Source organism: Solanum stenotomum, chromosome 10 (genome assembly GCF_019186545.1).
Source record: "Solanum stenotomum isolate F172 chromosome 10, ASM1918654v1, whole genome shotgun sequence".
NCBI classification, from domain to species: domain Eukaryota; kingdom Viridiplantae; phylum Streptophyta; class Magnoliopsida; order Solanales; family Solanaceae; genus Solanum; species Solanum stenotomum.
In genome coordinates, this window is record NC_064291.1 from 19,627,731 (window position 1) to 19,638,691 (window position 10,961).

The window sequence follows — 10,961 nt, forward strand, 5'->3', positions numbered from 1 at the left end:
AATATCTGGAGTTATGGGCCTCTGCAAGAATATGTTGTCTCAACTCGCCTACATTAGGAACACATAATCGACCCTGGTAGTAAAGCACATTATCTCCCCCTTGGGAGAAAACTTCCACTCTCTGATTGTGGACTCCACCCTTAAGCTCAAGCAAGATTGGATCACCGTCTTGCTTTTCCTTAACCTCTACTACCAAAGAAGATTCTGCCCCATTTTGAACTATTACACCACCATCTGATATGCTCATAAGACGAATTCCTAGGCGAGCAAGTCTGTGAACATCTTTAGCAAGCGCCTTTCTTTCTTCCTCAACATGTGCTACACTACCCATGAATAATCTGCTAAGAGCATCTACTACTACATTTGCCTTACCTGGATGGTAATGCATGCTCATATCAAAATCTTTGAGGAACTCAAGCCACCTTCTCTGGCGAAGATTCAACTCTTTCTGGGTGAACACATATTGAAAGCTCTTATGGTCTGTGAACACATCTACATGAACGCCATATAAATAACGTATCCAAATCTTAAGTGCAAACACCACTACTACTAGCTCGAGGTCATGAGTTGGGTAATTCTTCTCATGCACCTTAAGTTGCCTGGAAACATAGGCTATAACCTTATCTCGCTTTATCAACACACAACATAGGCCGACTCTGGACGCATCACAATAAATCACATAACCATCTGAACCCTCTGGTAGAGTCAAGATAGGAGTTTTAGTCAACCTAGTTTCCAATTCTACAAAGCTTTTCTCGCAATCATCTGACCACTGAAACTTGACCATCTTCTGAGTCAATTTAGTCAATGGATGAGAATCCTTCCACAAACCTTATGTAAGAACCTGCTAAACCCAAGAAACTCCTTATATCTGTACCTGAGGTAGGTCTGGGCCATTGTTTCACCGCTTTTATCTTCTGGGAATCTACTCGAATCCCTTCACAAGACTCAATATGCACATGGAAAGCAACTGTTTGTAACCAAAACTCACACTTGTTAAATTTCGCAAATAACTAGTGATCTTTGAGAGTTTTCAGAACCACTATCAAGTGACTTGTATGTTCTTCCTCACTCCTAAAGTAAATGAGGATATCATCAATAAAGATGATGACGAACAAGTCCAAGTACTGCTTGAAAACTTTGTTCATTGAATTCATGAAAGTTGTAGGAGCATTGGTTAGTCCAAATGACATAACTACAAATCCATAATGACCATACTGAGTTTTGAAGGCTGTCATCGGAATGTCACTAGATCTGACTCTAAGCTGATGATAACCCGATCTGAGGTCTATCTTTGAGAAATGACTAGCACCCTGAAGTTGGTCAAACAAGTCATCAATCCTGGGGATGCGATACTTATTCTTGATTGTGACTTTTTTCAACTGCTTATAGTCAATGCACATTCTGAGAGAACCATCTTTCTTCTTTATGAACAACACTGGTGCACCCCATGGCAAAATACTAGGTCTGATGAAGCCCTTATGTAGAAGGTCTTTCAACTGCTCTTTCAATTCCTTAAGCTTAGCTGGAGCCATTCTGTAAGGAGGGATAGAAATAGGCTGGGTATCTGGAAGTAGATCAATTCCCAAGTTGATTTCCCTATCGGGAGGAACTCCGGGAAGATCTTTTAGAAATACTTCTGGAAACTCATTAACCACTAGAACTGACTCAAGAGCTGGGGTTTCAGATCTAGAATCCTTCACCCGAACTAGATGATAGAGATAACCCTTAGAGATCATCTTTCTGTCTTTAAGGTAAGAAATGAATCGACCCCTAGACACTAAGCTAGTACCATTCCATTCTAGGATTGGTTCGTCTGGAAATTGAAAGCGAACAATCCTAGTTCTACAGTCAACTGAGGCATAACAGGAATGTAACCAATCCATGCATAGAATGACATCGAAGTCTACCATTTCTAACTCTACAAGATATGCTGAGGTGATTTTCTGAGAGACTCTGACAGGGCAATTTTTGTATACCCGTCTAGCTATAACTGGTTCACCAACTGGAGTAGAGACTGAGAAAGGTTCTGAGAGAGTTTCTGGACTAACACTGAACTGGACTTCTATGAAAGGAGTTACAAAAGACAAAGTAGCCATGGATCTAACAATGCATAAACATCAAGATCAAAGACTCGTAACGTACCAGTAACCACATCAGGAGAACTTTCCTGATCTTGACGAGCCCAAAGAGCGTAGAGCCTATTTTGGCGTTGTCCGCCACCTGTACCAGATGAGTTACCCTGCTAAGTCGGGCAACCTACTGGTGTTACTGAAGTTATAGACTGAGCTCTACCATTATTTCCTCCTTGGCCCTGTCTAGAAGAACAATCCTTCAATCTATCACCAGACTGATCACACCCAAAGCATTCTTCCTTACCTGTAAGGCACTCGCCCGGATGGTTGTTACTACATTTCGGGAAGTCAGGTAGGTTTTGGTACTTGGAACACTTCCCTGAGACTTAGAGCCTGACGCCCTACCTTTCTGATCGTTACGAAACCTAGGGGATAGAACATAGCTAATGAAGGGGATGGATTCGAAGACTTCTGCTGAAACTACGAGCGATTTCAACCACCCAATTTCTGTTGGGAATACTCGTAGTTACCTCTTCTTGCTTTCTTAGTCTCCTTAGCCTGTTCCCTAAGCTTATCACGCTCAACCTACTGAGCATGAGTCATGAGCCTAGAGATGTTCATGTCTCCCAACAACATAGCATTCCAGCACTCTGTTTTCACTAAGTCTGACACTCCGTACAGAAACTTATTCATCTAAGCCTTGGAATCAGCAACCATGTGAGGAGCATATCTGGAAAGTTGGTTAAAATTGAGGCCATTCTCTTAGACCGTCATGTTACCCTGGCTTAAGTTCATAAATTCCTGGACCTTTGCTTCGCTCAACTCTACCAAGAAAAACCTATCCAGAAAGGTTTCGCTGAAACAATCCTAAGTAATAGAAGTTGAATCTGTACCCATGTTCTCCTTCCACTAAGTATACCAGATATGAGCCACATCTTTCAGTTGGTAAGATGCTAACTCAACCCGATCATTCGCAGTTCCCTGCATCACTTCAAAGATCTTCTTAACCTCATCAATGAAGTTTTAGGGATCTTCTCTAAGTTGTGATCCTAAGAACTCTGGCGGATTCATCCTAACAAAGTCTCGCACCCTGGTTGCAGCTGAACCAACATTGGCATTTACCTGAATTGGAGCCCACTGATTGTTCTGGTTGGCCACACTCTGAGCCAACATTTGAATGGCATTCCTGAACTCTGCATTCGACACTTCTTGATCAGGGACTGGAGGAGCTACGTTTGCATTCCTGGAATTTGCATTCCTGGCATTATTTCTACGAGGAGGCATGATCACTAAAACGTAGAATGTCGAATTAGAATGGAATTTAGATCATACCTTACGCACGATAAGAGTAACAAGAAAATGAAGATGTCCTAAAACACTTTGTAGCCTCCTTCTTATTAGATGTGGTGCACTTCACACCCATGAAAAAGACTCAACTTAGTGTGGCTTTTCAGACATTCTAGGACACTTAAACCCAATTCTCTGATACCAAGTTTGTCACGCCCCGAGCTACCCCCAAGACACGGACACAGGACCTAGGACCACAAGTTATCCCAAGCTAACCCTACTGGCATGATCATGAGCATACTAACGATAATACATTGATGCGGAAGCTAAATCATAAATAGAATGAAAAGATGGGGATTACTCATATACTATAACTGAGATAAATGAAAATTGATGATTTTAATACTGGAAGATATTAACTCAATTCTAAGTTTAATCTAACTATGTCTGAAAATAGCCTCTAACTAACTAGAAATGTTGGGATAGGCCCCAGCTAAGTCTAGCAAAACTGAAACTAAAGACTAAAATTACTGAAAAGAAACTCATGACTATTGTCCACGGAGAATGAGTACTCACCACTGATTCTACTCAAATGGAGATCGGGAACCGATCTAAGCGTGATATGGATGTTGAGAACTTGAGCGTACATCACGAGAAGATGTAGCGCAGAGTATGCGTCAGTACTTGAAAGGTACTGAGCATGCAAGATAGAGTAAAGCTCAAATAACATATAACTGAACAAAGCATATAAGCAATGATATAATCTGAACATGATATAGATACTGAATACTGAGCTAACTGAATGCAATGACCAATTTATAACATGTTGAGACTGAATATACTGATAAATGGTCAATGCAATAGAATCTGACTGAACTATGGGATCTACTAATAACCGACATAAAACCACATGAGCTAAATGTGGAGTCCGATATATACGCCCCATCGAGAGGACCCAATACACCTGGCCAAAGGTGTAAAGGCATGCTGGCGTGATCACTAAACTGATGTTGCCCAAAGAGGGTTAGTACCATGATGTTAGAGGGGTTGTTTATCTGTGGTAATTGTGAATTGCCCATTGGGCTGTTTATTTTCGTTGCATGCGTAGTATCTATTTGTGAATTACCCTTTGGGTTGTTTATTTGTCGTTGCACGCGTAGTATCTAGTTGGTTACTTTTTTATGTTGGAATTTATCATTGGCTTTAGTCTAGGATAGACTAGGATTGCGTTGAAACCATGTATCTAGTTGACTATGATATGTATCCGACGTCGTTAAAGATGGACTAGGTCGTTATTGACAACATAGTAGACTTGGGATTTAATAGTTGTTTATTCCTTTGGGCTTTTTATTGCTTGTGATCCTTCTTACTTCTCTCCACATTTTTGTGATGCCGATACGTTATCAGAGGCGTAGTATTTTCCTAGTTTGGGTGTTTTGCAGTCTGTTCTGGCTTGAGGTAGTTGGTTGTGCACATCGATCCACGATGGCTTGGAGGTTATTCGCCTGTTTTGATATAGTTGGTAGTGGATGTCGATCCGTGATACCTGACTCACCTGGCCGGCATTGGGTAGGTCCCCCGGGGTGATTAGTTGGATGGGTAGTTGGATATAAGTTTTTTGAGGTCCACTTCACAGTTGACTAGCCCGCACACTCTGTCTTTCTAAGGCAGGGCTCCCGGTAGTATTAGATGGCACACTTGGTTGGCTTGGGCATGGCCACTGGAGTGTTAGCCTATTGTGCCATTGAATTAGAGTTTTTGGATTGGATTAATATACCCCCGTGCGGAACTCACCCTGCTGGGTAATGCCCAGAGTTTCTGGCGGGCTGGGTGGCCCGATGTGGAAGTCGAAGTTGTTGATAAAGTTGGAGTTGTTGGTTTTGTCGGTTCGAAGTTGGGTTTTCTCTGGATTCTGTAGTTGTGGCTTTTTGTGTACTATTCGGGCTTATAGGAGTATGTTCTGAATTTGTTTGTTTGTACTTAAGTGTACCTAGTGGGTGTTATGAGGGGCCTAGCTAGGTTTAGGTTAAATATCCTTAGGCTAGCTCCCTGATTGTTCTGCTCTTATTTTTGTTGATCTCTATTCATGTTTGATTCTATCTTTTCCGTCTCTTTTTACCTTTCTTTCTCAGTCGGACTATAATGTCCACTGGGTACTTGTTGCTTTGGTACTCATGCTATACTTTGCATCTATTTTCGTGATGCAGGTTCGAGCACCAACTATCAGCGTTGAGGTCGAACATCCAACAGTCTTTTCTGGAGTCGAAGGTGAGCAGATGGCATTCTGGGATTTCCTGTCAACATTCTGTATTTATATTTTTTGTGGTCCACTTTTGTGATTTGTACTTTTTCAGTAGTTCTTTACATGTGGCTTCTAGGTTCTCGGAGGTATCTTTTATATATATAGTTTTGGGATTGCTTCCACCTTCTTCTGATGTGTTTTGTTTATTTATGCTTCTCTTAGTTGAGGATATTTCCCCCTCAGTCCCATTACTCTCATGTTCCATGACAAGGTTTGGCTTGCCTACTGGCGGGTTGGTAGGCGACATCATGGCTCGATAAATCGTATCGTTACACAATTTTAAACTTTTTTTCTCCATAAACAGTTGCTTCCCCTTCCTCTATTTTTTGGAAATCTTAGTTGTTTGCACAAGAATAGATATATAGAGTGATGTGTGATCAGTTGTATCCCCTTTGGTTTTATTTTTTACTACATCCAAAGAAATTTATTTTTTATATGTAAATAAAATATCACATTTTTATATTCACATTTTAATATATATATAAATATATATATTATATATATTTATATATATATATATATATATATATATATATCATATATGTATATATATGTGTGTGTGTGTGCGCGCGCGGGTGCGTGCGTGTGTGAGTGCGTGTGTGTGTGTGCGTGTGTGTTTAATACTATTTCTTCATCGATTGTAAAAAGGGGAGAGAAGAATGTATTAGATTGAATCCACAGAATAGGTAATGAACATAGTAGAACATGAAGAGCATAAGGACAAAAACCTTAAAGATATTGATAAATGATTGTTTAGATTCATTTGGTATAATTAATTAAATGGAAAAAAAATTATCATAAAAATACATGTTAGAATAATTTAATTATTTCACCCAAGATCACAAGTAAATCACTAGACAGAAACATCAATATTAGAGAACGATAGGAACACTAACTTTGTTCCCATGAAATAACTTGATTGTAAGCCTATTTTTGTAATAAATAAGATGTTTATTTACCAAAAAAATAACTAGATTGAATAAGACAATAAATTGATTAATGAACTTGATATTCCAAACCTTAAAAATTACTTTCTTAGTGTTCTTTTTCTGAGATGGGTAGAAAGAGAAAAAGTTTGTCCTATGGTTTAGGGACCAAATCAATTCACCCAAGATCACAAGTAAATCACTAGACATGAATATCAATATTAGAGAAAGATAGGAACACTAACCTTTTTCCATTGTAATGACTTGATTGAAAAAGACTATAAATTGATAAATGAACTTGATCTTCCAAAATGATGAATTTAATCTTCCAAGCATTGAAAATTACTTTCTTCGTGTTCTTTTTCTGAGATGGAGATAAAGAGAAAGAGTATGTCTTCTTTTTCAGGAACCAAATCTTTTTAAAGTATTGTTGAAGTGTCATTTCAGGAAAGGTGCCTTTTCATCTAAAAAGGGTTATTTTCATGTTTAAATGGTACATATTCAATTAGGGCATCTCCAACCTACACTCTATTTTACTCTCCAAATATAGAGTTTTCTAATTTTTTTTCATACAACCAACTCCAACCTAATTCTCTATTTTACTCTCTAAAAAAAATAATTTTCTCTCTCCTTAATATTATATTATTATTTATATTTCTTTCTTATTTTCTTGTTTCATGATATAAATCATTTATATTTTCCCCAATAATTGCTTTATATAATTTTCATGTGATATAAAATTTTATTGTTTCAATTTTTTATTAAATATATAATTTTATTTTGTTCTAATTTTTTAAATAACATAAATTGCAAGAAAATTTTAGTCATTATATCATGTAGCACTTCCTTTCTCCAAAAACGTGACAGTCCTGCAATAATTGCAAAATGTGATTGCAAAACTCCGAATGCACATTCAACATCTTTTCAGCACGATATTTGTTTCATCGCGAAATACTTCTTCTTTTGGGAATGTCGATCATGAATAGTTTGAACAATTTTTCATCCTATCATTTTATTTTTTTAATTCTTTACAGTGAATTACAAAAAAATAAAATACTATTAATCTAGATGAAAGTAGTATATATTAAATAATATATTTTTTAAAATAATATGTTACCTTTAAAAATAATTATGAATATTAGATATTTAATTAATGATATTATACGTAAAATAATATGTTAATTAGAAAGTAATAAAAATAATAATAAAATATTTAAAAAGTGAAATAGAGAATGTGAATAGTAGTTCTCCAAATTTGGAGAACTAGTATTCACCTCTCTAAATATGAAGAATAGAGAGTGATATGGAGGTGGTTTGGAGTGCCCATCTCTAAGTCACTCTCCAAATATAGAGAATTGAGAGTAAAATAGAGGTGGGTTGGAGATGGCCTAATCTCACTTACGAAAAGGTCCATGGGATTCAAGATATCTAATATAAACCCATAATAATAGATATTTGTTTTTAAATCCCCAAACGTCAATACATTATTAGATCATACAGTGGGCTACTTTAATAATAGCATATCTACGTATAGTATATTAATATGTGAGTCCACAAAATAGAAATTACTAACAATCTCCCACTTGGACTTCATATATTTCAAAAAAATCGTACATAGATGAAACATTAATGGGCACTAACTATTTGGACTTCATAAATAATAAAATATTTAAAAACTGAAATAGAGAATGTGAATAGTAGTTCTCCAAATTTGGAGAACTAGTATTCACCTCTATAAATATGAAGAATAGAGAGTGATATGGAGGTGGGTTGGAGTGCCCATCTCTAAGTCACTCTCCAAATATAGAGAATTCAAAGTAAAATAGAGGTGGGTTGGAGATGGCCTAATCTCACTTACGAAAAGGCCCATGGGATTCAAGATATCTAATATAAACCCATAATAATAGATTTTTGTTTTTAAATCCCCACACCTCAATACATTATTAGATCATACAGTGGGCTACTTTAATAATAGCATATCTAAGTATAATATATTAATATCTGAGTCCACAAAATAGAAATTACTAACAATCTCTGTCACGACCCGAGAGTACCTCCTAGTCGTAACATGGCGTATTCGACCCCGAAGGGGTCTTATACGAGCCACATAGTCATTCATTGCATTCAATAATGAAAATAGTGCGGAATAAAAAAAAACTTATTTGCATCCACACATTTAAACTTCAGTAAAACAACTTTAAAAACACACAGCGGAAGTCTAAGTCTCACATGGCCATCTTAGACACAGTCACAAAACATAAGTAGGGACACGGCCCTTTACAATCAAAAGAAGTCTATTAAGTCTATTACATGAACAAAAGAATTTAAAAGTCTTATCCTCGAATCCATGAGAACATACCAAATCTTGGAGGAAAGCAATCTAACACTTCAAACTAGCTAGGAGGGATCACATGCCGAAACCTACACTTATAGTAAAGATATGAAGAATATGGGTTAGTACACAAAATGTACTAAGTATGATGATCATGCAAAACATGTTTTAAAAGGGACATTTTGGTTAGAAACCATGCATTATGCCACTTGTTGAAGTACCATGAATAGTTGCATAAAAGACATACAATACAAGCATAAACATCAAGTAAGTCATAATATTACCTTTAAACAATTTCAACATGAAAACCTTTACCTTGGACCTTCACCTCAAGAAACCCTTATGCTATACCTCGTGCAATGTATGGATGGCATCCCATACCACCATCCATACTAAGGCACCACATTAAGGTCACTTAAGGTAACTTATCATTCCATTCTTTCACCTTTGCACCATATTCATACATAAGAGGTATATCATTAATTAAGACATGACAAGGGAAAATAACTCGTAATATAACCCCCAAGTATAGCATGCATCTCATATTAAGCATTTGAGAGCCAACATTCTTTAATAACCTCATTTAGGCCACAATTGTATCACATACATTAGGATTTAGAGAAACTCACTATGATCCTCTCCAAGCCTACTCGTGCAATGTATAGGTAGCATCCCATACTACTACCTACACTTTGTAGAACCTATCAAGAAACCATAATGAAATCTCCCATGATGGGAAGTAAGCGTTTAACCGACATAGACCATGAGAGCTTGTCATGGAATCCGGTGCCATAAGTCCCCACACCGTAAAGAGGTGGTCTACTTGCCTAAGGAAGACCGGTATATATCTTAATGGATCCACTATCTACCTATGCGGGCACATAGTTTGTGGGATAAGGTAGACGATCAGTGAAACTCATGCCTAACTATTGAGGGGAGTTTCCATCTAACCAAATCCACTCGGTGCCTTGCCAACATTCCCATAGAATAGTTCGTTACATTGACATTACCACATATGAGAGGTGCCATTGGCCTACCAACTCCAGATTATATTTATTAACACGTGAAAGGGTGCTTTAAGCCTACCGTTTCAAGGTTCATTTAGGAAAGCTCATTAACTCCTCTTGAAAGGGTGCCATGGGCCTACCGGTTCAAGTCTCATCATTAACCTTCATGGAAAGGTGCCATAGGCCTACCGATTCCAAGGTTCATTATAAGCTCGTGTGGAAGAGTGCCACTAGCCTACCAATCCGAGGATTCAATAATCAACAATAAAATCATTTATACAAGAAAATGATGCATAAGCCCTACCAATTCAAGGTATACCTTATATTGAAGAATCCTTCATATTCTATCATCAACATTCATGAGTGTCAAATTGAGAAATAATCTTTCAATAGCAACACCTTTACGTTCATAACATGATCACATTATCTTCATTGAATTCTCATTCATATAATGTCATGATAACACTCCAATTTCTCATACTGTGCCTTTAAGGCCCTAAGCCTCACATACCCATACACCAACAATACACCATAAAATAAGCATGGGTAATGACATACTTCAACAATCTAAAGACCTTTAAACAAGTTTGATTCATATACATTCATTATCTAGCAACCCACTTCATAAAGGCATAAACTAGGAATAAAGATAAATCATGGGTTCATGGAGTATTTTCATCTTAAATCGTCAATACAACAACAATATAACCATAAAGTGTCATTAGAAACCTTTTAAAACCATTTGGTGGAAGAACCCATGAGATTGAGTGAAAACCTAGATTTTTCATACTTGAAATAACTTTGGATTTGGCTCCTTGAATGGAAATTTAGACAAGGATCAAGACCACCATACCTTTGCTATGATCTCCCACGAAATTTGATGAAGAAAGCCTTGAATCCAAAGCCCTAGCTCCCACTTCTTCTTCTTCTTAATGGAGGATTGTAGAGAGGGAAATGTTTTAGGGATTGGAATTGAACTAATGGTATCTAGGAAATAATATAAGTCCTTTGGAAGAATGGTCCAACACTTAG